This window comes from Diabrotica virgifera, chromosome 5 (assembly GCF_917563875.1).
Source record: "Diabrotica virgifera virgifera chromosome 5, PGI_DIABVI_V3a".
NCBI classification, from domain to species: Eukaryota; Metazoa; Arthropoda; class Insecta; order Coleoptera; family Chrysomelidae; genus Diabrotica; species Diabrotica virgifera.
The window spans coordinates 208,041,301-208,067,118 of NC_065447.1; positions in this window are offsets into that span (position 1 = coordinate 208,041,301).

Consider the following 25,818-nt stretch of genomic DNA (forward strand, 5'->3'; position numbering starts at 1 on the left):
TTACAAAATAATGAATTTATTCCTTTCATTTGCACCATACTGTCGGTGGAAAATAGTGTCGCGCACGCTTGATTAGCAATTAAAAAACAAAGGAGTTTTGAAAATTGTATTGCAAAAACCTCTTCGGGATTTCATCAATCCATGTTTAAAGAATATCTACCTACCTTGGCAACATTAAAATTTTCAGTTTTTCACATAATTTTTGAGGGTTAAAAATGGCCGATTTCGCAATTTTTCAGTTTTTAATCGCTTATATGTCAAAAACTACCATTTTTAGAGAAAAGTCACTAAAGACCTTTTCTGTTTGAAATGATCCAAAAAACCTAAAAAAACTTTTTTCCATGCAAAAAAATAATTTTAGGAAAAAAACAAAAAAAAACGTTTAAAAAATTTTTGACCACCTTTTGGTCCTGGCAACATGCAAATTTGTTAAAAGGGGTCCTTTTTAAGTAAGATTGTGCAAAAAATCCGAATAAGAATATTTTTCCTAGCGGATGCGCAGTGGCTTTCTGGACTACCAGGTTTTAGAAGGGCTACTACTTTTGATTTGCGCCACAGTTTTGGAATCTGGTAGGTAGAGCGACAGATGTTAAACAGATCGAGCACCCATGGTCTCGTTTTTTGTCCGAAGTGTTTTATCTGCTCTGTTACCATTTCGTCCACCCAGGCGATTTTCCATTTTTCATAAGGTCCATGCCATTTTTGAGCTCCTCGATGGTAAATGGGTTTAGCAAGAGAGCTGCTTCCTTTTCTTGAATTCCTATAATTTTTGGGGCTCTGCAAGGATGGTCCAACCGAATTTATCAAAAAGTAAATATTTATTAATTTCAGAGTAACGTGAGATGCCAAGAGACGCCTCTCTTTTCAAAATCCACAAGGAAAAGAAAATTTTTTTCCTGTAGTTGCCTGTATACCATCAATCACAAAAATTGGAAAAATTCTTTGTAAAAGATATAACATTTTTATTAAAAATCTCTTTAAGGGCTACATCACAACAAAACGTTTTCGATTTTTTAAAAAATCATCATCAGTGTTAGACAGATTGGATGCCAGCCTGCCAGCTGAGCCACCAAAGAAATATTCGGATAAAAACCTTTTAAATATAATATGGATGCATTAAAGGTGCATACTTAAATAAAATGCCTTAGGATGGATACATGGCAACAAGGATAATGCCCTTAGGTAAGGTATTGAATTTCTCAACACGTGGGATGCAAATTGAGTTGTTTACATTCCAATGGTTGATCGGATAGCTCAGTGCGACTAGCGGCTGACCCCACTTCACTTCGACGTCAGGTATGTGAGTTCAAGCCCAGCCAGGCCATTGGAAAAACAAAAAAGCTAACGCGTCAGTATACAATTCTAAATATGAATCTGGCGCTTAGACTGGAATATGCGGGCATCTGATCGGCCTATGAGGGAGCAGTAAGGCAAGGGATAAGGGCTTGCGGCTCGGTGATGCTCCCCCATAGATCCCTACAGGAAGGGCGTTGACGCCTAAAATACCGGTGTATATATACATTTCAATGACTTAATGGCAACAGTTGCCTTACCTAAGGGCATTATCCTTGTTGCCATGTGTCTATCCTAATGCATTTTATTTAAGTATGCACCTTTAATGATTCCTTATTATATTTAAAATGTTTTTATCCGAATATTTCTTTGGTGGCTCAGCTGGCATCCAATCTGTCTAACACTGATGATGATTTTTTATAAAATCGAAGACGTGTTGTTGTGATGTAGCCATTAAAGGGATTTTTAATAAAAAATTTATACCTTTTACAAAGAATTTTTCCAATGTTTCCTCTCTTTTCCTTTCACTATTATCTATTTTCTATTTCTCTTTGCCGCTGTGAACTGACGAAGAATGCCACGTCACATGCCATAGGATTCCGTCAATACATCTTGCTGATACCCGCTTCAGTCAATCAGTTTTAAAAGATTGTGCAACTTTTTAACCGATTACTTCGAAACCTGTATTGGACGCGATCATTATCTCTAGGTTTCCTCTCTTGAAAACACTCTTGAATAAATTTTCTACATTTTTGTTTGCCCAAATAATCTCTGACCAACCAGACATGATTTCGTAAAAACCGCTAAGTGTTTACACATATTAATAATTACATCATAAACATATCGTACAGCGAAATATAAACAAAGTAACTGTAATACTTATTTTCACTTAAATAATAGTTGATGCGGCAAACAAGATTATGTAGGTACGTAGTTTCAATTTCGATTCAATGACGGGTTCATTTTAGTCAATTAATTGTTAAGTGTTTGCGTACTTTAATAATTTATGATGTTAATTCAGTTGAATACTCTTTTATTTAAATTTTATGGATTCAAAAAATCTTTAATACACCAAGCAGCAAAATTAGCGCACCAACTTAAAAATGGGACATTTTTGATATCTCGAATTTCGTAAACTTGTTTTCCGATTTAAGTGATTTTTAGTAGGTTATAGCCTTATTCTTTAAGAATATCAATGTAATAATATTATTGCTAGACAGGTAAATGTCATTGTATACCGGGTGTAACAATCATACTGTGTTTTTTCGGAAAGTTCGGAACAACCTGTGGAATATTTTAGCATAATATAAAAAATATTGAAATTAAAACTTAATTGTAGCCTTAGGTTTTCTTAACATTCCGTTTTTTATTCAATCGCTTATGTTGGATAATAAAAAGGTTAGGTACGTTAACAACTAGCCATGTTTTATTCATAAATCCTAATTTTCTGCTTAGTTTAATAAACAAGCCTAAAATAGGCTATGGGAAATTAACAATTTGGTATATGTCAAATTGTTAACAGTCAAAAGTGTCTGGTTTGTTGTGTAAATTAGTAGATTTATTATGTAAAGTTTCAATTCAACGCTTTAGAGAAGTGAACTACTACAGCAGATATCCTGTACAAGGTAGACTTCGTGTTACTACGGTCGGTCAAAACGGTTTTATTAAATTATGAGATTTTAAGAGAACGATTTACCCCGTCAGGGAATCTTTAAACTGAACTTAGTGTGGTTCATAATAATATCCAACCCAGCATTGGTACCGTGAGGAGGCGTCTTGTAGAACATGACTTACGTATTCGAAGACCAGCTACAAGCCCAGCATTAACTGCATGCTATCGCAGAGCTAGATTGCAATTTGCTAGAGCACACGTAAACCGGAATAAAAACTGCGGACTTAATTGAAACTTTAAATCTACTAATTTTCAACACAAACCAGACCCTTTTTGACTGTTATCAATTTTACCATCTATCAAATTGTTAATTTCCCATAGCCTTATTTATACGAAGCAGAATATGAGGATTTATTGATGAAAAGCAGACACTTTTTGACTGTTATCAATTTTACCATCTATCAAATTGTTAATTTCCCATAGCCTTATTTATACGAAGCAGAAAATGAGGATTTATTGATGAAAAACGTGGCTAGTTGTTAACGTACCTAACTTTTTTATTATCCAAAATAAGCAAATGAATCTTAAGAAAGCCTAAGCGAAAGGCCACACGGGTAATAATTTACGGCGCCGTAAGGGCAGTAAACCCATTGGTTGACTAACTCCTCCACCAATTGTAGATGAAATAGGAGTTGCCTCGTCAGGTTTACTTCTCTAACGGCGACGTAAATTATCGCCCGTGTGGCCTTAGTACATTTGGATGTTGAGAGGTGACTCAAACTTTTTGCAGAAATTGCTTGAAAATAACTCAAATAATAATATTTGAGTTATTCTCCCACTCAAAATGGTCCAGAACATTGTTTAAATAATCAAAATGTCAAAAAATGAAGGGAAAATTCGATTTGTTTCTTGGTTTTTTGATTATGTTTAAAACTTATTATGTTTAACTTTAAAAATGTTCATTTCCGAGAAAAGTTGTACTGACATAAAAGTTGCGTAATTAAATTTCCTACAATATAGAATTGGTTAAAAATTTAAAAAATAGTCACCCTTGTTGCCAAATATCAATAATTGCGAAAAAACCATACACAAGCAAGTAGTCGCATTTTACGTTTTTCAACCATTTATGCTACACTTAGGACCTTCATATTTCACCCAAAAAACCTTATAATACAGTAAAACAATACTGTAAATTTCATTAAGATCGGTTCAACAGATTTTGCAAAATAAATTTTGCAATCCAATTTTCGCAAAAAAATTTATTTTTTCAAAATGTTACAGGACTGAAAATAAAGCAGATAGCAAGTTGCATTTTTTTGCTTGTAGAAGTGTACTGTACCTTTCATTTTCAATTTGCAAAACTAAAATCGATTAACTACCTCGGCGTCAGGAATTTTTTTAAATAAACATTAATTCTTGGTGCTACGCGCAGGACAGCGGATAGTTTGCTCTGATTGGGCATTTCAATGACCTTTGATAATGATTGATACATTTTAATTTTTATTACATTTCGATATAAATAAATAAATTTGTTTATTGCAAAATAAAAACACATACTCTATCCTTTGAAATAACACTTTTTTTAGCAAAAACTGTCTTTGTTCATATATTTTAACTTAGAGAATAGAAGTTTATTATTTTTAAACATATCCAATTGTTTAAGCAATATTTTACAAACAATAATAAAATTAGTTTGATTTTTGTGGAATTAAAATATTAAAATACAACAAAATATAGAGTAAGAAAATAATACATTAGATAAAGATTGGAAGAAATTTTGGTGGAAATCAACTTGTGTGAATCGAACACCGCTGTCCTGCGCGTAGCACCAATAATTAATGTTTATTTAAAAAAATTCCTGACTCCGTGGTAGTTAATCGATTTTAGTTTTGCAAATTGCAAATGAAAGGTACAGTACACTTATATAAGCAAAAAAAAAATCAACTTGGTATCTGCTTTATTTTCAGTCCTGCAATATTTTAAAAAATGAATTTTTTTTGCGAAAGCTGGATTGCAAAATTTATTTTGCAAAATCTGTCAAACCGATCTTAATGAAATTTACAGTGATGTTTTACTATATCATAAAGTTTTTCTTGATAAAATATAAAGATCCAAAGTGTAGAATAAATGGTTGAAAAACGTAAAATGCGAATACTTGTTTTTGTATGGTTTTTTCGCAATTGTTGCCATTTTGCAACAAGGGTGACTATTTTTTAAATTTTTAACCAATTCTATATTGTAGGAAATTTATTTACGCAACTTTTATGTCAGTACAACTTTTCTCAGAAATGCATAGTTTTAAAGTTATAATAAAAAAACCAATAATAAAATCGAATTTTTCCTTCATATTTTGACATTTTGATTATTTAAACAATGTTCTGGACCATTTTGAGTGGGAGTATAACTAAAATATTATTATTTGAGTTATTTTCAAGCAATTTCTGCAAAAAAATTTGAGTCACCTCTCAACGTCCATATCAAAAAAGATGCGCCCTGGACTATAAGGCTACAATTGAATTTTATATAAATATGCTAGAATATTCCACATGGTGTTCCGAACTTTGAGGAAAAAACACAGTATGATTGTTACACCCGGTATATAATGACATTTAAATGTCTAGCAAAAATATTATTACGTCAATATTGTTAATGAACAAGACTATAACATACTAAAAAAATCACTCAAATCGGACAGCATGTTTAGGAAATTCGGGGCATCAAAAATTCCCCATTTGGTGCGTTAATTTTGCTTCTCAGTGTAACATCTACGGGTTAAGTTTTTGGCTATTTTGAAATTACGGAAGTAGTTGGCAATAATTAGAATTCAGATCAAATTATGAGATATATTATTTGCATAATTTTTAATTCAGATGGAGTACTATCAGATTTCATGTCTGACTCGCTTGGTCTTTCATCTATTGTTGTACCATTTAAGTAAAAAACGCCCAGACAGGTCGATTTGTTTTTTTTTACTTTTATTTTGCATAACCGCAACTGTGATAACGTCGTGATGACATCATACATTAGTTTTTTCTAAATGGAAACGGATATTTTTTCTGTCAAAATAAAATAGGCGATGGAATTCTAAGAATAGCAGTGTAATATGTATCCCTATTGTTCTAAAGTTAGTAGTTTTTTAGATAAAGGCGTTAAAATTTAAAAAAATAGTTGGATAGTTTTAAGAAATTCATGCAGCAGGTTTTCAAGAGTTTTGTCGAATGATACGTATTTTAATACGAATTCTTTCCTTCAGTTCGTCGATGGTGTTGAGTCGAATAATATGTACTTTTGATTTAATATACTGGGGCATTTATGCATCAAAAGCTGCATCAACATGTCAAAATAAGTATACTAATGGCCAGATTTTGTTATTGAGGGGCTTTTTGGGGTCACTGAACACGAATATGTAATCAGAACCGACCCCTGAAGTACCTGGTTCACAGGTGATATTTTTATTGAAGATAAACTTCCAAATCTGAATCACAACTGTTCCTAAATTATCAAACACATATGATTATATATACCTATAGACTCATATAATACCTATTCACAAGAAGGGAGACAAACAAATATGTCGGAACTATAGAGGAATATCGTTAATAAATACAACATACAAAATTGTATCTATAATACTGTCTAGAAGACTAACTCCATACGCAGAGGAAATAATGGGCGGCTAACAAAGCGGATTCAGACCGGGAAGGTCGACCATAGACCAGATCTTCGTCCTACGCCAGGTGTTGGAAAAAACTGGGAATTCAACCGCGATGTACACCAAATCTTCGTGGACTTTAAAAAAGCTTACGATTCTGTTAGCAGAGAAGCATTGTGGGAGACTATGGTAGAAATGGGAGTGCCTGGAAAGCTGGTACGATTAGCACAGGTGAGCACGGAGAACGCTTCCGCACGAATAAAAATTGGCAGCACCACGTCGGAGGAATTTCTTATCGACACCGGGCTTAGACAAGGAGATCCTCTCGCCCCTCTGCTGTTTAACTTCGCACTGTAACATGCAGTAAGGAAAGCTCAGCCACAACTGACAAACGGATTTGCTGTCCAAGGATCAAAAATGCTATTGGCCTTTGCGGATGACGTGGACACAATTGCACAATCCACCAGAGATACACAAGAAGTTTTCACCGTATTCGAGAACGGAGCCGAGGTAATTGGTCTTAAGGTCAACGAGGACAAGACCAAGTACATGGTGGTTACGAAGAACCCAAGACCAAGGGTTAGACAAAACGTAACAATTAATGAATACAACTTTGAAGTCGTCAAAGAATTTAAGTACCTGGGAGCGATAATAACATCTGAAAATAAATATGAAAAGGACTTGGCAGCCAGGATCATTGCAGGAAACTGGGCATATTACTCATTAATGACCGTACTTAAATCAAAAATACTCTCAAGATCGGCAAAAATAAGAGTATATAAGACAATAATTCGTCCCACAATAACGTATGAAAGCGAGACATAGACTCTGAACCAGCGGTAAACAACAAAATTACTGGTACTTGAAAGAAAGATACTGCGGACTATCTATGGGCCTTGCAGAAAAGAGACAACAGGAAAATGGAGAAGAAGACACAATGATGAACTCCAGACAATATATGGAGATGGAAACATAGTACGCTACATCAAAGCAAACCGAATAAGATTTGCGGGTCACGTGCTAAGATCGAGTGACGAAAGACTTCTGAACGCCACATTCTGGGAAAGACCCGATGGCAGAAGGTCAGTTGGTCGCCCAAGAAAGAGATGGAAGGACGCAGTAGCCAGTGATCTACGCAAAATGGGAGTACAGCAAAGGAAAATAGCTGCTCAGGACCGACAACAATGGAGAAAAATAGTAAACGCGGCCAAGACTCACATAGAGTTGTAGAGCCAAATGATGATGATGATGATGATATGATTATATAGAGTTTCTGACGTTCTAGACGTCACCAGACGTTTCTGGGTTATTCCACGACAGCTAGAACAGTCTCGTACGTGACTACTTCTCCTTTCACGTCAAGGGACTTTTTCTATGTAGGATATCTACGAAACTGTCGTAACAATATTATTATTTCTTCCACTAGTTGTTCAAATGGCAAAACAAGAAATAGGTATGATGGGAACAGTACGAGAGAATAGGATTCCTAATTGAAAGGTCATGGACGATAAAAATCTAAAGAAGTGTCCTGTGTCCTCGAGAATCTTCTGAAGAATACATATAATACGTTGATGTAGTAGATGTCATCAATGGTTTGATAACAAGCCTTTAACACTTCTTTGAGAAGGTAGAAATTCAATTTCCCTCGGATCTAAGAAGTGATACTTCAGAATTTTTTGCTAATTAGTCGATTTGGCAAACATAAGTGCATGGTTGCTCTATCGCAAAGCATAGAAACAGAAAGGAGTTCCTACAAACATGCATTTGTAGAAATTCCAAGGGGAGGTTGCAAAATGTCTATGTGTGATTGGAACATCTTCAAGTAGAAGGAGACGACCAAATGCCATAAACGTAGGACATCAGGTTAAGAGGAATTGAGGTCCAGCTGTCCATGTATCACCTTCAAATTTACGGACGAATCAAGTCGTTTACTGGTTGGTACGTGACCAACCTTGAAACAAAAAACTACAATAGACTACCCCAGCTAATTGAAAATAATATTCACCCTAGTTCACCCTAGCTTAGCTCAGTCTCTCAGGGTGTGTGTTCGTCTTGTCCTAATCTTAGATATGAACTCTGAAAATTTAGAGTGGAAGTAAACAAAACAGTATTTTTAACCAATCATGTTTATTGTTTAAAAAAGATATAATAAAAATATGACTTATTAAATGCATTAACAAATATATTCAAATTCTTGCCAAAAACTAACAATTTGTAGATTATACTTATGGCTTTTGGTATCTGGTTCGATGGTAACTTCTTGATGTCGAATGGTACTGCTGGTTCTGCAACGGGCTCTGGGGTTGTAGATGTTCAGGGCCACCAGGCCTACAGGTGTTGGTTGTTGCAGTCCAGGTGAAGTTCATTGTTGCAGTCTAGATGATTTTGTCCTCATTGTTGTATCGCCGGCGATTGAGGATTCTTGAAGCTCCCAGAGGGAGGACTGTGATATTTATCCCATAAACTAGAAAATTAGACACATATCAAACATCAAGAAGTGAAAACCAATATGTGACAAGTCTGCCATTCTTTTAAGAAATAATCGTCAGAACGAGTAGCAGATGACAAGAATAAATTCAATGGAATTAATATGAGTGGAATAGTTAAATTAGTTAATTACTCACATGCATATATGTCTGTAAATTAAAAAGAAATATTTAAAACTAAAATATCAGAACACATGCTTTGACATTGGAGGTTAGGTATAAAAAATATTAGAAAGACTGTTAGATGTAGCAATGTAATTAAAATATGATAATATTCTTACCCCAAGAGAGATGATTGTTGAAATAGAAATGTTTTAAAAATTGTAAATGGTAGAATTCCCTCATCTTCCTTAGTCTCAGCATCCGTATGGCTTGCAAACAAGGGCGGCCATATAAAAATTTTTAGGGGGGCCAAACGTGAAGATGTTGCACATTACATTTTGTATATTTCGGATGACAATATATACAGTAGACTCTCTCTATAACGAACACGGGTATAACGAGGTTTTGCTTATAACGAGGTACATTAGGTGTCCCATGAAATTCCTATTGAACTATAATGCTTTATAACGAGGCATATTTGGTTACAACGAGGAAAATTGAAATCGAAGAATACGTGTCTTTACCTGTTTTTAGCGTTGTAATGGTCATAAATGAATAAATGCCCCAACTGCCTGTACATAGAAATGCCCAACATCTGTCTTATTATCGAGGCCAGTGCTGTAATAAACTCGGCCAACTGTAATAAACTTCTGCCTGTTTATCGACCGATATTGAATATTATAGGAAATTTACAATTTATGACGGCGAAGTCTCATTGTTCACTGTTCAGGTTGACCATCTACATCTAATAAACTACGTAAGAGGCATCAAAACATTTCATTATTATTGTTGTTTGATATAACTAAATCCGCTTATAACGAGATAATTAGTCCACCATTTCAGTTCTCGTTATAGAGGGAGTCTACTGTAGTTTAAACCACCTAAAAAACCTAGTTTGAACCCTGTTGTGAGAAATTATTCATACATTTAAATACTAGACAAAGTTTTTAAATGGAAATGTCATGGGTACCACAAAAGTTGCGCCTCTCTTTAAAACCCGTTTGAAAAGAATACAATGCTTGCAAAGCCCTGCCTTCAACTTTGGCGAGTAGACTAACCATGAGTATGTGTCGCACCAAGTTTTTACATTAAAATCTTAAAAAAGAGCCCCCTTTATTTTTGCAGATATAGAATCCTTATGAAAAATAAGTCACATATATTCCAAACATTTTTAGAATCGTTGATAGATGGCGCAAATAAATCGCATTTTTCGATTATAGCGCCATCCGTCAACAATTCTAAAAAAGTTTCGAATAAATGTTACTTATTTTTTGAGGAGGAAACTCAATCTGCAATAAAAAACGGGGTTCCTATTTAAGATTTTAAAGTTAACTCTCACCCCACCTCCAGAGTGTGGAATGAAAAATGCTCTTTGGTGTCATTCTATAGATTTTTGAAAAATATTAAACACATGTTTTTTAGTTTTTCATTTGGAAGTATATTTCTCGAGATATTAGACCGTTTCTATAATTTTGCTCTGGTATCACGATTATGTATATCGTTTTTCCGATTATAGCGCTATCTATGCACAATTCGCAAAATGCCTCGAATAAAATTTGCTTATTTTTACAAGGAAAATCCAAATCTGCAACAAAAATTAGGGGTTCCATTTAAGATTTTAAAGTTACCCCTCGCTCTACACCCAGGGGTTGAAGTGGTGGACTTGTTTAGTGTCATCGCATAGATTTTTGAGAAATATTTAACACATATTTTTCAGTTTTTCGATCCGATGTTCATTTCGCGAATTATTCGACCTTTCCGCTACTTTTGGGACACCCTGTATATAACACTCATTCGTCATGAAAGATCACCTGTTTTTCATTTAAATAAAATTGTTGTGTTCATCATAATGTACACTTTAAAAATAATCTACTTAGGTACTAAAAAATACTTTTGCAAACTAAAATTTGACTAACTATGTTCAACTTAATATTATAGAAAACAAATATAATCACAGATTTTACACTTTATCTTTATAGTGCCAGTTCTCAAAGACGAATGGCTCATTAGTGATTATCGGTCAGAGATCGGATTTCTTGCTGATATGATTTATTCAGTTATTTGCAGTATTATAAATGATTCATTTAATTTGTAATTTTGGGTGTCGGTTACAGTATATATTATGTTCCCACGTTTCTAATCTCTTTCAATGTTTTCGTTAATAGCATACCCTGACTGTGCGAAATGTGTATTATGCACATTCCATATAGACCGCTGTCGCAGACACAGATTCTCTGTTAAACTATTAATTACCCAATATGTGAATTATTTTATTAATAAATATGTTGTTTCCAATTTATCTCTCAAAATTATCCAATAATTTTTTGACAAAAATACGTTTATGTAATATAAATTTAATTTTTGTTCTTTCCCGAAAAGCTAGGGGGGGCACGGCCCCCCCTGCCCGTGTGTATGGGCGCCTATGCTTGCAAATTGTAGAAGCCTCGGAGGTGTAACCAGAGAAGGTTCCCATTGTTTTCATTCTGGTGGGATGTAGAATAGCATATGTTGTTTTATATGCCATTAGAGTGAAAACTTTGTCTTAGTCATTTCGTTCGTTGCAATCCGGGACTGCACGCTGGGGTTTGTTTTGGTTGGATCAGAGAGAGCAGCATATGTGCCTCCTGATGAGAGACTAGTAAGTTTCGAAACCGGTAGAGGTGCTTGCTGCACTCTCTGATTGGACTGGAATATGGTTCGACTGTATTTTCGTTTTGCAACGAGATTGAAAATGGTTATTCATTTTTGATTTACATTTACTCTGATTGGGGTACGAAGGGAACCATTCTCGTTGGAACTTTACCGCGCTGAGCAGATGGGATGTGAATTGTAAATTGTAGAATTCCCTCATCTTCCTTAGTCTCAGCATCCGTATGGCTTGCAAATTGTAGAAGCCTCGGAGGTGTAACCAGAGAAGGTTCGCATTGTTTTCATTCTGTTGGGATGTAGAATAGCACTATGTTGTTTTATATGCCATTAGAGTGAACACTTAGTCTTTTGCTAGCAGTTGCCGCTAGGGCATCTATGCCATTTCGTTCATTGCAATCCGGGACTGCATGCTGGGGTTTGTTTTGGTTGGATCAGAGAGAGCAGCATATGTGCCTCCTGATGAGAGACTAATAAGTTTCGAAACCGGTAGAGGTGCTTGCTGCACTCTCTGATTGGACTGGAATATGGTTCGGTTCATAGATTTAAGAAGCCCGAGATGTAACATGAACCTATTTAGATAGCTGCGCGAATGTTGCCTTGTTTCTAAACAGAATTGCAGGGGTGGGGAGCTTCTACATAAATGAAACAGAGTTGGATTCAGAATAATTAATAATATTTATTGAATTAGTTCCGAATATAACACAAATTAATATACACTTATTTAACTATTTACACTAGTCGTATTGACTAATCACAAAAAACAACATAAAGTTTTACAATAAAAATAATCAATGATCAAAAACTAAAAAATATTTTCATTGTCCAGAGAATAATGTCATTTTATTATGAAAAATTCTTTTACTTTTACTAGTATCTAAAATTGTTTTATTATAATGATGAATTCGGACGTTAATGTAGGTGAAAATTATTAATTTTAATAAATTGGAATAATGTGACTCTAAAAAGGAATAATGTTTGAAATGGTTGTTTAAGTTCTTAAATAATAATTGTTCTGTTAATTCTTTTAATATTTGGACATTAACAATATTAACATTAATACTTTTATTAATGTTTACTGTAGCACTTTTTCGGCAGTAGAGCAAATAATAACAACATCGTTGGATGGCTAAGTTAAATTTAATGTATCTCTTTGGTTGATGAATGATGTCAACAAGTCTGCTCGGTCTCCTATAAATCCGTTTACACAGTCTTCACATTTCAAAATTTTCGATATTTTATAAACGACATATCCTGAAATGTATATAATAACTTCTCTCTTGTAATGTGTAAATGATAAGTTCCTTAATTGAAGTGATATAAAATTCGTATTGGATATGTCATCGTTTTCATCAACACATTCGTCTTCAACAATTCGTTCTCTGCCACAAGACTTATTAATTATTTTTTCAGGAGCCATAACTGTAATCAGTTCTAAAGGAATACAATTTCCTTTAAAACTATCCCTTAGTTCTAAATGTTTTAACATTTTTTTATAAGCTGCCTTAAACTGTTTAGCAGTTGGATTATTGTTATAACCCCCCATTGATCTAATTAACCCAAAAAAAGTTCTGATCTTGACTTAATTTATAGGTTGGAATATACACTAATAAATTTGTTTCCACTAATTGTTTGTACAAATGTTGAAGACTATTAATACAAAATAGAAATCCCAAAACTCCCATTTTTCTCTTGCTTTCGCAAAGCTTTACCCCGTTAACTAAAGTTAATGATTTTAAATATTCAGCAGTTTCGGTTAAAAAGTCATTATTTTGATATAATTCTCTGTATTTAAAGGCTTTTTATAATCTTTTTGTGACATATTTCTAGAATTAAAAACATCAAACAAATTATTTAAGATACCAATAAAATTGACCGTAGCAGCAGAGTTACTAAATTGTTGTAACTGTAAAACTTGTGTTGAATATTCAATAGCATGTGCCACAGAGTTACTAAATAATTGTGTTGCCAACCTTACCTTCATTTTTTGTTTTTTATAATTAATATGAGATTTTTTAAGTTTATTTCGTAAATGAACCCCCTCTTCCGCTTGGAGTTTATTTAATTCCTTAATATATTTCCACTCTACAGTTTCACCATTACCATCAACTAAAATTAGTTTATCTCCTAGTGTGTTTCTTAATAATTTTATCATATGACACGGGTCGAACAGAACTGCAATTTCTTTATTTGAATTTTGTAAAGTAAATGTAGATTTTAATGAATTTAATTGAAAACTACACCCTAACTCCTTTACCATTGTCACATTATTTTATGCACCATCAAAAGTTACTGATATCAGTGATATCACTTCTACACCAGATTGATTTACCAAATTTAAGCATTGTAATATTAAATTTTGTTTTTGTTTGCCAGTTAATAAATCAATTAAGAAATACCCTACGGGAAGTTTCCAAGAGCTATTAATACATACTAACATAAATACTATTGCTTCCTTGGCAATTGAATGACAATCCGTTTGTAAGTCAACTCCATAATCTACATATCCATAATATCACACACTCTTGATTATACACCATCAAATTAAAGTAATGTATCAAAAGTAACTGTATTAATCAGTAATAATGACTAACTTATGTTTACATGCTTTATTTACTTTATCACCCTGTATAATGATTATGTGAAAAGTTTGATGAAATATGGTGTCTAAATTTTTGTAATATTTTTTTAAGTTATATTACATTGCATTAATATATATTTAGAATAAACAACTAACAGACTACGACATCTTGAGCATATACATATATGAAAAAATAAACAAAGCAATACAATGCTAAAATAAGTAACTCGGTACTTTTTACAATTACAAACAATCGGGCCTAATACCACCCTGGCCCTGGTGTCGAATGTAAACAAACCGGCGCGGCATTTGAATTTAAATACTGTTCAATACTTACGTAAACAAATGAATACTTCTTTTATCACGTCGGCATACTTTAGATTTGTTGTATACACATTGTTTTACAATACATCGACTCATTTTGACACTAAAATCACAAAAAAAACAGAAACTATTTTGATATTCACAATTTAATTGCTTGCGTTAACCTTCAACGGCACAAAACAAAATATGAGCTTCGAACATTATCGGCGGTTCTCGTCACGATACGATGCTAATGTACACTCCAATTGGTGGAATGGCGTAGGTAGGGATAAAGAAGAATTTGGCACGCTGCGCAATGAACCATGTTACATCTCGGTGTTTTCATTAATCTAAGGTTCGGTTGTATTTTCGTTTTGCAACGAAATTGAAAATGGTTATTCATTTTTAGAAATGTTTTAATTTTGAAGCTTCTTCGGCTTTTATACCGAAATTGATTTTCCACCATCATACTGAGAATTAAGAGACGAAGTGTCACTGCCATGAGACAGATATGTACAGAGTAAGGATATATGGGATGGGGTACGTTCAGTATGTTAAGTTGATGATTTAAATAAAAAGAGATATAGTAAATAGAAGATAATAAAAGAGGGCGCCAACGAGTTTTTAACGAAAAAAATTGGTAAAACAAATACAGAAGATAATTATTAATGAAATATTAAAGAATATTAAGTAAAATAATTATTTAAAAATAAAATATCAAAGATGTGACGTTTGCAACGTTACAACAACGATGCAAATACTCAGGGTGTCCAAAGTGTGGTGTACATCTCTGTGTACCTAACTAAAGACAAAAATTGTTTTCAGAAGTTCTATCAATAATCACTAATTTCAGCAAGATAAGTATTTATTTCTCCAGAAATAAAACTTCGAATTGTTTTAGTAGATGTCGCTCTAGCGTCCATATTGAGTGATTTGTTATAATTTCACATTGAGTGACTTACTATTTTTCATTTCATTCAGAGGTAACCATTTATACCCCTCCGGTAATTGGTCTCAATGTACGAATTGAAATATAAGATTTCTCTCATTTTCATTTTAATCACTAATTACTCTATGCAACGACATTAACTCAATCATTATTTTTTCTACGTAAAGTATTACCATTTCTTGTTGTAGCAAATTTGCTGGCCCCCTATTTATGATAAATACACATGAATATATTTTTTCATAAAAAATAAAAAAAATCATGAAATGAAGGGTTTGGAGCTTTAACCATTGTTGAAATTATGTTTAATTCAAATAAAGCGCTTACAAATTAATAAAAAATAAATATACTGCGATGTAACGTTTTAATTGAAATTATGTAAAATTAATAAGAAATATGAAATATGTATATAGGAATGTGTGATTATGCTATGCATAATTCTCGGTAAGTATGGTTAGTTTTCCTTGTTATAAAGCATTACATTCAGTTTTATCGATTCGAAGATAAATTATTGTCATAATACTAACACGTGGTTACATAACTATTACAATGATGTAACTATGGGCGTATCATATTAGAGAGTTATTGCCAACGTCTTTTAATTCGGCCTGTAATAAAAGATCATTTTTTTTGACATATAAGCATGCGCAGTATTGCGTCTTTTATTTTTGTCCTTTAATAAAATACAGGCCGCCTGTATTTAAGGAAAATTAGATGACACTCTTCTTTTAATAAAAGTTCCTTTATTTTGACATAACGTGTCAAAAATGTGAAGAAAAGTCTAACTTCACTTGTATTGATAATTTTATTGTGGGATTGATATTTGATTAACTTTCATCATTAAAGTTGTATGTTGGGTTTTATTTATTAAAAAGAACTCTAAGGCCCGATTGTTCAATTGGAGATTATCTTCAGATTAAAAATAATCTTCAATTAAACGTAATATTCCGTTGTTCAATTCAAGTTTAACATTTAACCATCTGTTAACCAGAGATGATCTTAATCGCCCAAAAACGAAGGATTAACGGTGTTAACTAGAGATTTGTAACCTTATTTTCTTGTTTTAAATTAAATATTGTCAAGAAAATTCCAGATTAAAACAACCATAGTTATTGCACTATAATATATTGTGTTGTTATTGCTACTTTTAAATCGTAGATAATATTTAAAATAATCTATTATAATTTAGTGTCTACATATAATTATGGCTATTGCTAATATGTAATGGTGTCTTTGATTTTGAAGATGGAGATATCACAGAAAACAAAGAGTTCTTAGCTGTTGTTAATATAATTTTTCCTCTACGAAAAAATCCTGTTTTTCGAGTAAAAGAAAACCATTTTCATAAATGGTCAGATAATGAGTTTTTGAATAGATTTCATGTACCAAAGGAACAGTTTTTATGATTGTTGATCGTATAAGAGACAGGATAGCTCATCCTACAAATAGGTAAACTATTTATAATAGTTAATTAAAAATATATAAAATTACCGGCCAAACCCATTTCAGGACAAACTAATTAGTTTGGCCTATTTAGCTATTTTTTCCCAGATTTTCATTTTCTTGTAATTTGTAACTGCATCACTTTCTTATTCTCGAGAATATGTTTATATTTTTTAACAAAAGATATTATTAATATTTCTTCTTCATCAGCTGTAAAGCTCGTAGTTCTTTCTTTTATTATTTTTATTCCATTTTTTGAAATTTAAATTTAAAACACGAAAATAATCACTGACATGGGAGCGTCACTGCGTCAAAAGTCATGAACACCATCGTTTATACCACAGAACACATTTTTCGGTACAATTTTCATGATAAAATTTGTTCCAACCCGTCAATTAATAACTGGCAACATTGTCACTGCTTGAGTATTTGGGTTTAATAAATCCGAAAGTTAACCTGCATTGAACAACTTAATTAGAAATAATCTTCGAATTAAATTTAATCATGGTTTACTTAATCCATGAGTTAACCATTGATTGAACAACTGGCCCTAAGTAATATTCTCAGATATAGATTATTGATGTTTTGACCCAAGGGAATATAAAAAAGAACATTTTATTGAAACTTGAGTGATTACAAAAAGTTGTAAAAAGGAATATCATGTAAATAAATTTAAAGTGTTATTAATTACAATGATCAGACATAGATTATCATTAACTCATTTAAACTCAATATATTTTACATTTTTGTATAGAAATAAATATTTATTATAGATATAAGAGGTAATTTCAATATATTTTAAAGAAGGTTAGGATTTGTTAAAATTCTAGATTCAAAATAGAGTTCAATTCAACAGATATATAACAGTTTAGGTTAACAAAATAAAACAAAGGTTTAAGTACTTATTTATTTTTGAAAATTTAGTCTTTTATAGATAAGAATCTATAAAGTTTTTAATCAAAAGTATTAATACACTTTCATTTTCATGTCATCTTTTTCTTTTGGTTCCTATCCGTTTCGAACGTTGGAAATCATATTAGCAATCATAACCTTGCTAGCTGCAATTCAAAACAGTTCCATTGATATTCTCCCTCTACTGGGTCTTCTCTTACCTTTGACTGTACCTTACAAATATGTACTGCAGCAGGGAGTAATCTGTTCTCATATGTGTCCCAGATACTGCAGTTTTATGCGTTTAATCGTAAACACAATCTCCAATTCTTTCTTCATTCCTCCTAGAACCTCCTTATTCGTGATCCGTTTCATGCCATCAGTGTTTGTTTATTTAAACACTGCCAAAAAAATTAATAAAAAACCACCATAAAGCTTAATTCTTCTATTATATTTTTGTCTATCGGGAAGTTTATTTGACAGATTAGATATTAGAGGTCTTTTCATTTCCAGATAACTAATTATTGGGAAGTTTATATAACAGTATCCTTAGTATCTGTCTTTTCAGCTCCGGATAACTAGTTAACGGGAAGTTTTTCTCTGCCAGATATCTATTAGTATCTTGTCAGATAAACTTCCTGATAACTAGTTATCCAGAGGTGAAAAGAGAGGGCCATAATGGATCTTAATGAACAATTGAACATATTTTAAACGATAAAAGATCAAACGCCAATAGCATGTATATATTTATAAATTTATTATTTAAAACCTGCTAATGATCATAAAATACTTAAAATCAGTCACCAATATAATATTTATTTATAAATTTATTAACAAACTGCAGTTCAATAAAAATAAAATTAGTTTAAGCTAGCTTTAAATGTCGAACAATATTTTTAAACAAACACACACACACAATTTAGTTGCATTAGATTAGCTCCTGGTTGAAAATGTACTGCCACAGCTTCTATATCAATATCAATAGGCACACTCATTTGCCAGTATTTCAACGTTTTCTCTATTATCTACTGCAATATTATGTAAAACTGAACAAGCTGATATTATTCTTTGATCAAAAGGTAGAATAACTTGCATCTCATCACATATGTTAAAATGGGAAATCTTTTCAAAATACCAAATGTTCTTTCAATAACAATTCTTGAAGGGGTTTGTGATTGATTATAAAACACAACTTCTGTCTTAATATTCTGCAATGGTGTCATAGGTAGTTGTAGTTGAGGACTGGATATCCACTATTCCCTAATAATATATTCTGCAGAAATTCCCCATTTTATATACCCATAATCCAAAAGTATTTAAAAACTCCTAAAATAGGTATTTTCAATTGCACTTCCATATTACTGAACGATGAGTATTATGGGATATAAGTTGTTGTCTAAACATCTTTAAATGACAAAATAATTAAATTTAACGTTTTACTCTTTTCAATTATCTTATTTTAACTTTTATCAACAAATGGAATTTTATAGGTTATTGTTATACATATTTACAAAAATATTTCATGTCATTTGTCAAAATAAAAGATTCCTTAACTGCGTTTGCAATACCCTTTTAGACCCGTCCTGTATTTGTCCTTTATTAAAGTATCCTGTAATAAAGGATCCTTTATTTGCCGGTGGCAATATCTCTTTATTAACTGATGCAAATGTTTCTTTTTTATTTACTTTAACAGAAATATTTAACAGAAATATAAAATCTGATCAATATCGATAAGTTATAGTAGAAACATATTTTTTACAGTTATTTCCAGAATAATTTAAAAAGAGGTTTTATTGAGGGAGACTTTAGAGGAAGAAGAGTGACTTTATGTAATCAATATTTTTTCATTTATTTAACTTCCATTATTAATTTATAAAAAGAATGTATGTGTACTGTGTACGCACGTAAGGATTTATAATACTTCTATTATATAATTTCACCGAAATTAGTATACCTACTTTAAACAGTTTATCTATATTTTATTTAAATATTAAACTAATTTTAATACTTACTATGTTCCAAAATTTTTTATTAAAACAAACGTTTTAAACTTATCGACAGTTCTGAATTTAATTAGTTTGATTTTTGTGGAATTTAAATATTAAAATACAACAAAACATAGAGTAAGAAAACAATATATTAGATGAAGATTGGTAGAAATTTTGTTGGTAATCAAATTATGTAAATCAAAGCATTACCTACTAGGTAGGTATATTTTACATTTTCCATATAGGTACCTATGTAATTTTTTATTACAATACTGAAACATTTACAATTACGTACCTGTTGCTTTTAAAAACTATGTATTTAAAAAGTTACTACAATTATAAACCGACATATTGAATAATTATTAACAGGTCATGGTAATTACCCAATCAGACCACATATAATGTTTCAGCTGCCAGCTGCGCCCATGACCAAGACTTGTGATGAATTCGCGCACATATAAATTTACTCCCAAACGCGCCTAAAGAAGTATAACTTCAAAAAATTTTGTAATTAATCATTCGACAGAAAGGGTATTTTGCAATTAATCATTTGACAAAGCTTTGTTAATGTGATCCTTATAATTGGCCAGTTTTGAAACTCGCGGGAACGATGGAGAGGGAAGAAGCTGTTAATTGTATCTCTGGTTCTTGTTCACGGATTTCGATGTTTTTTTCAATTTGTAGGTACTTTTTGCGTTTATTATGAATAGGCATTATTTAAGTCAATAAATTGTTAAATAAATTAATTTGTTTAAACATTTTTTTTTATTTTTATTTTTTTTAGGTACCTAACTAATTTTGCTAAATTTGTGAAAAAATTCAAGTTTTCCGAATATGAAAAACAATTTTCCTGTAGACAATGGTTAAAAAGTTAGTCTAAATGTTTATAAGCACTCGACATGGCTTTTGCAAAATAATTTTGCTGCCATATTAAAAATTATTTTTCTTCACTTGTTTTTTAATAATATTGATTGAATAATTCTTCTTCTTTGATAAGTTACCCGTAGGATTACTGTAACTTAATTATTTTCTGACTATATTTTCTGACAATTAATTTGGGAATAAATAATTAAAATTAATTTTAAGCTTTTTGACTGATCGTTTTAAAATTTTGAGCATATATCGCCTAGTGAGAACAATAGTGGCAAAACTCGAAAATTAACGTTTTTGATCGTCCATCAATCGACATCTAAATACGCCCTCCTTTATGTGCAATATCGGCGAACAATTATTTAATTTTCTTATTACTAGAGGGCGCCTACAAGTCTTTACGGTATTGTGAATTTGTCGAATATTTTGATGCATTAACGACGAAAGCACACCAAACTTTATATCAATACTGGCGAATCTGTAATTACGCCGTGCCTACATGTATTTGAAATATTAGATATTTTATTAAAGATAGTAGTACAATGTGCAATAGTGGCGAATGAGCACTTTTGTCTGTGTGGTCGCTTTTGCTTTTGTGTTTTTTTATAAAACTTCTTACAGAGAAACTCAGTTTCAATCGTTCTTAGGTACTTAGAAATAGCAAATCAAGAAAGCGTCTATCCACTTTGGATCAGTATTGTTTAATTCCACACTATCGAGAACCAATATTCATTTCTAAAAAGAAGTCTTACAAAATAAATCAATTCCTTCTACCCACAATAATTTCTTTAGTAGTTTGAAATACGAAACATACGTGAGTGAAATGATGAATTTAATTTTACTATTCATAGTTCTTTTGCTTACTTTTCTTTTCCTTATTCTTTTACTTATCTTTTATCATGTTTATCGTTTTCATAATTATTACTTAAGATCTTATTTTGTTATTTTTCTATTGTACTTTAGTTTAATTTTGCGCATAAATGGTGTGTACAATAAAATATTTTATTTGATGCGTTTAATTTATTTTTAAAAGTAAATTTTTTGATTATTTAAAACAGAAACTAAACTGTTGTAGTATAGTATTATTAAAGTATAGTGGCGATACATCAAATTAAACATCTTCGATAATGCAATAATGGCGTAACGCAGAAAAAATCAAAAATAAATACAATATCCATCTTTTCTTTAAATAAAATTACTTCTACTAATTGGTTTACATCTACATTCGCTCTCGCGAGATTTTTTTTGAGACATTCGGAATAGGAAACGTACAACACAAAAATTCCTACCTCACACTATTAACTGCTAAAATCAACTCAAATCAACTTAATCTTTCATTAAAAAAAGAAGAATTATTAGAAATAGTGGGAGTGTCTACTAATCTCATAAAATTTTGTGAAGTTTATTTCTACAAAATATTTTTATTTTGTACAATAAATAATTTTCTCATTTGCTATCAATACATTATAATGGTTTAAATAAATAAATATTGATTGGCGTAAGGTTTATGTTATTTTTATGTCTGTTTACTATTAATAATATTGGATATGAGTAGGTGCGTTGGTTTTGTAGTAATTTCCAGTCACTTCTGACAACTGAATTTTTCAAAAAAGAAATTACTAACGTCAGTGTCAAAAAAAATCTCGCGAGAGCGAATGTAGTATATCTAGAAAGCACATTATTAGAAAAAATTTGCAAAATGATTACCTATAAGTCAGTTATACTGTTTAGCAGTTTCATCAAAACTTCAAATACGATTATCTCTAAATGTTCATTTTGAAGTTTCGTCACTATTGTTCTCACCAAGCGATATGAAGGTTATAAGTTCATTTTTACCCCCTCTGTGGCTCAGTGGTGAGAGCGCCTACCTTTGGATCGAAAGGTCCGAATGGTCGTGAGTTCGAATCTCACCAGGGTCAGGGATTTTTCGTTTATTATCAATTAATAAATGAAAATAATTTCTGTCCTTCGTTCGGACACAATTAGCATCTCTTTGCAAGGACAATGACGTCGACTTTGCGAAGTAACAAGACACTTACTCAACACACACACTACACATGACTCTAGGTAACTATAGTATTTTTACTACAAAAGCAAGATTACGTAGGTCAAAATTTTTGACGTATGAGCACTGTCAAAACATTAGAATGTGACTTTTCATCATGGCCACGTTTATGTCATTACTTGTCAGAGATATTTTTCTTTGTTTTTGTTTACTATAAAAATAATATCGATAATTATTTATTCTAATTAATGATGTCAATTGGTTTTCATTACTTGCCGAAATATATTAATTAACAACAATATTATCATAGTGTAGGTATTCATTAAAATAGATTATTTCACAGCTCACAGCATAATTGACCGCAACCAGCAACACTGAACTGTCATTTGCGTTTGAATGTATGAGTAGTGTACGAATATCTAAAATATTTTTTATTACTTTTTGGAATATTGAACTTAAATAATTGTTTTAGAAAATTTATATTATTGATAATAATAAATGTTTTTGATTATTTAATTAATATACATAGATAATTCTAAAATTCTCAATGTAATCGCGATTACGTTTTTTTTATTAAAATACCATGTAGACGCGTATACAAGATCGGGCAGTTCCGTGTTGGTGTCGTATTTTAGCTGTGCTACACAAATTTCAATTCTAGAGTTGATGTTATGGAATATCATTATTTTCGTTAACATTAACAAATATTTTGGCATATGATTAATATATTTCGGCAATTGATGAAATCCGATTGACATCATTAATTAGAATATAGAATTATAGATATTATTTTTATAGTAAACAAAAACAAAGAAAAATATCTGATAAGTAATGACATTAACATGGCCATGATAAAAAGTCACATTCTAATGTTTTGACAGTGCTTTTACGTCAGAAATTTTGACCTACGTAATCTTGCTTTTGTAGTAAAAATACTATAACTGCAAAAATTCACGGTACCTACCATGCCAATGGCCATTAGTTGTCGAGACATTAGCTAAATAAAAAAAAAGTTCATTTTTAAAATAGTTATAACTAGACTTAGGCAAATATGCAAATAAAAAGTATGAAATATGCGCATAAATATGCGGTATTTTATGCAAAAATATGCAGTATTTTATGCAAAATATGCATATTTATCTAGAAAATATGCATGTAATAAAAAATATTTACAATATTTTTTTATTTACAAAAATACTTACAGTATTATAAATACATAACATATTATACAATTATTTTAACATAATATAAATATTATTTTGAATTAATCAAGTACATTCAAATGGGAAATAAGCCACAATTTTACCTAAAAATGATTTTATTAACGTTTCGACGTTATTATTTTGAATTGTGGTAACAATAGATTATCAAATGATGTTCAAAATTTTCTAATAAAAACTTATGGCTTCTATCTGAATACATATATCTGTAAATAGAAAAACTTCTTTCGACATCAACTGATGTAACTGGGGCATTTTTCAAATTTATTATAATAGATGGTTCTAAAGTGGTTCGGAAAATGTCCCAGCTAGTATTTAAACCACTTCAGAAAGAACCTGGTAACCACTATGTTTTTCCTTGGTTACTTTAAATTTTTGAAAAATTTCCTTTCCAATAGTACAAACAAATTTGGCGCTCTAGGCCAGTGCCTAGTCGGCCTAGTGGTAAATCCGGCCCTGACTAGAAATCCGCTAGTTGGCGATACCAGCGGAGCTCACAGCGTATAGCCAGTATAGCGGTTCATACTACTCAAAATAGCTCAAGCTGTCGTTTGCCTGACAGAAACATTTACGAGAAAAAATCATTTCCCTGGACTAATATTCCAATAATTGCCTGATTTTAGTGGTCAAATTACTCAAATATCATCTGAATTCATCAATTCTACAAACAATTTGTTCCAGCGTACTAAACGCTTGATTTTCAACTCTTTTAGAATATACTTTACGGTCTTTTTTAATCGACTCTCGCAAAACCATAATAAAAATTCCACCGTTAGAAGGTTTCATAAACGTATTAATTTTCAATAGTTTCTTCGATCAAAGACCTTTTGATATTCTCATCAACTTCATTCGTGTGTGAAATACGTAGTTCATAAATATAATAAAGAGAGCAGAGGTTCTTTTTTCTTCTGATTATCAAGAATTAATGTATAGTATTAAGTAATTAAATAGCTTCCAAGCTAGCCATATGTAACTTAACTGTTAACTCTTCACAATGAGTACCTGTATACCATTGAGTAAGAAAAATGGCGTTAATGCAACCTATATAGGTATGCTTAGAGTGAGTGCTATAATGTTATTTTAAAACAAAAATAATTGATCAGCAGAAGAGATACGGGGCATAGTTGTTATTGCCAAGTATCTTATATTATTTTTAAGGTATTTATAGTAATTGAGAATCACAAACATATATTATTATTTATAAAGCTCAACAGGCCTTGAAGGCCTAGGGTTAAAAAGTTTTAAATTCTTTACATTTATTTCTATATAAAATATATTTAATATTTCTGATATACTCCATTAAAATGTTACATTTTTTAGGCCATACCTTGCATTTGTTAGAGGAATTAATTTTATTTTTTTAATGTATAGGGGGATCAGTAGAAGCTTAAGTTCAAGTTTTTGGGGTCGCCACCCTTGTCCCCCGGCAGCCATCTTGGAAAATGGGTGGAAAGGGGTTTCGCGCTATATCTATTAAACTACCAACCCTACTATACGGAAAATCTAATAAAACATAAAATGTAGCAAATTAAATTTTCTACAATTTTGTTTCTACTACTTTTTATCGTCACGTGACTAACAAAAAAGATATAAACAAAAATAAGTAAAAATTTTTTAACAAGTTTCCTTTTGGAGGTTATAACTTTTTTTAAGTTTTTTTTTATTGGCTTTAGGATTAGACCATGCGGCCAGAAACAAAGTAAATAGTACATACATAAACATAATATATCTTATCTAAACTATCTAATTACTAATCTAAGTTAAGGTTATCTAAGTCTGA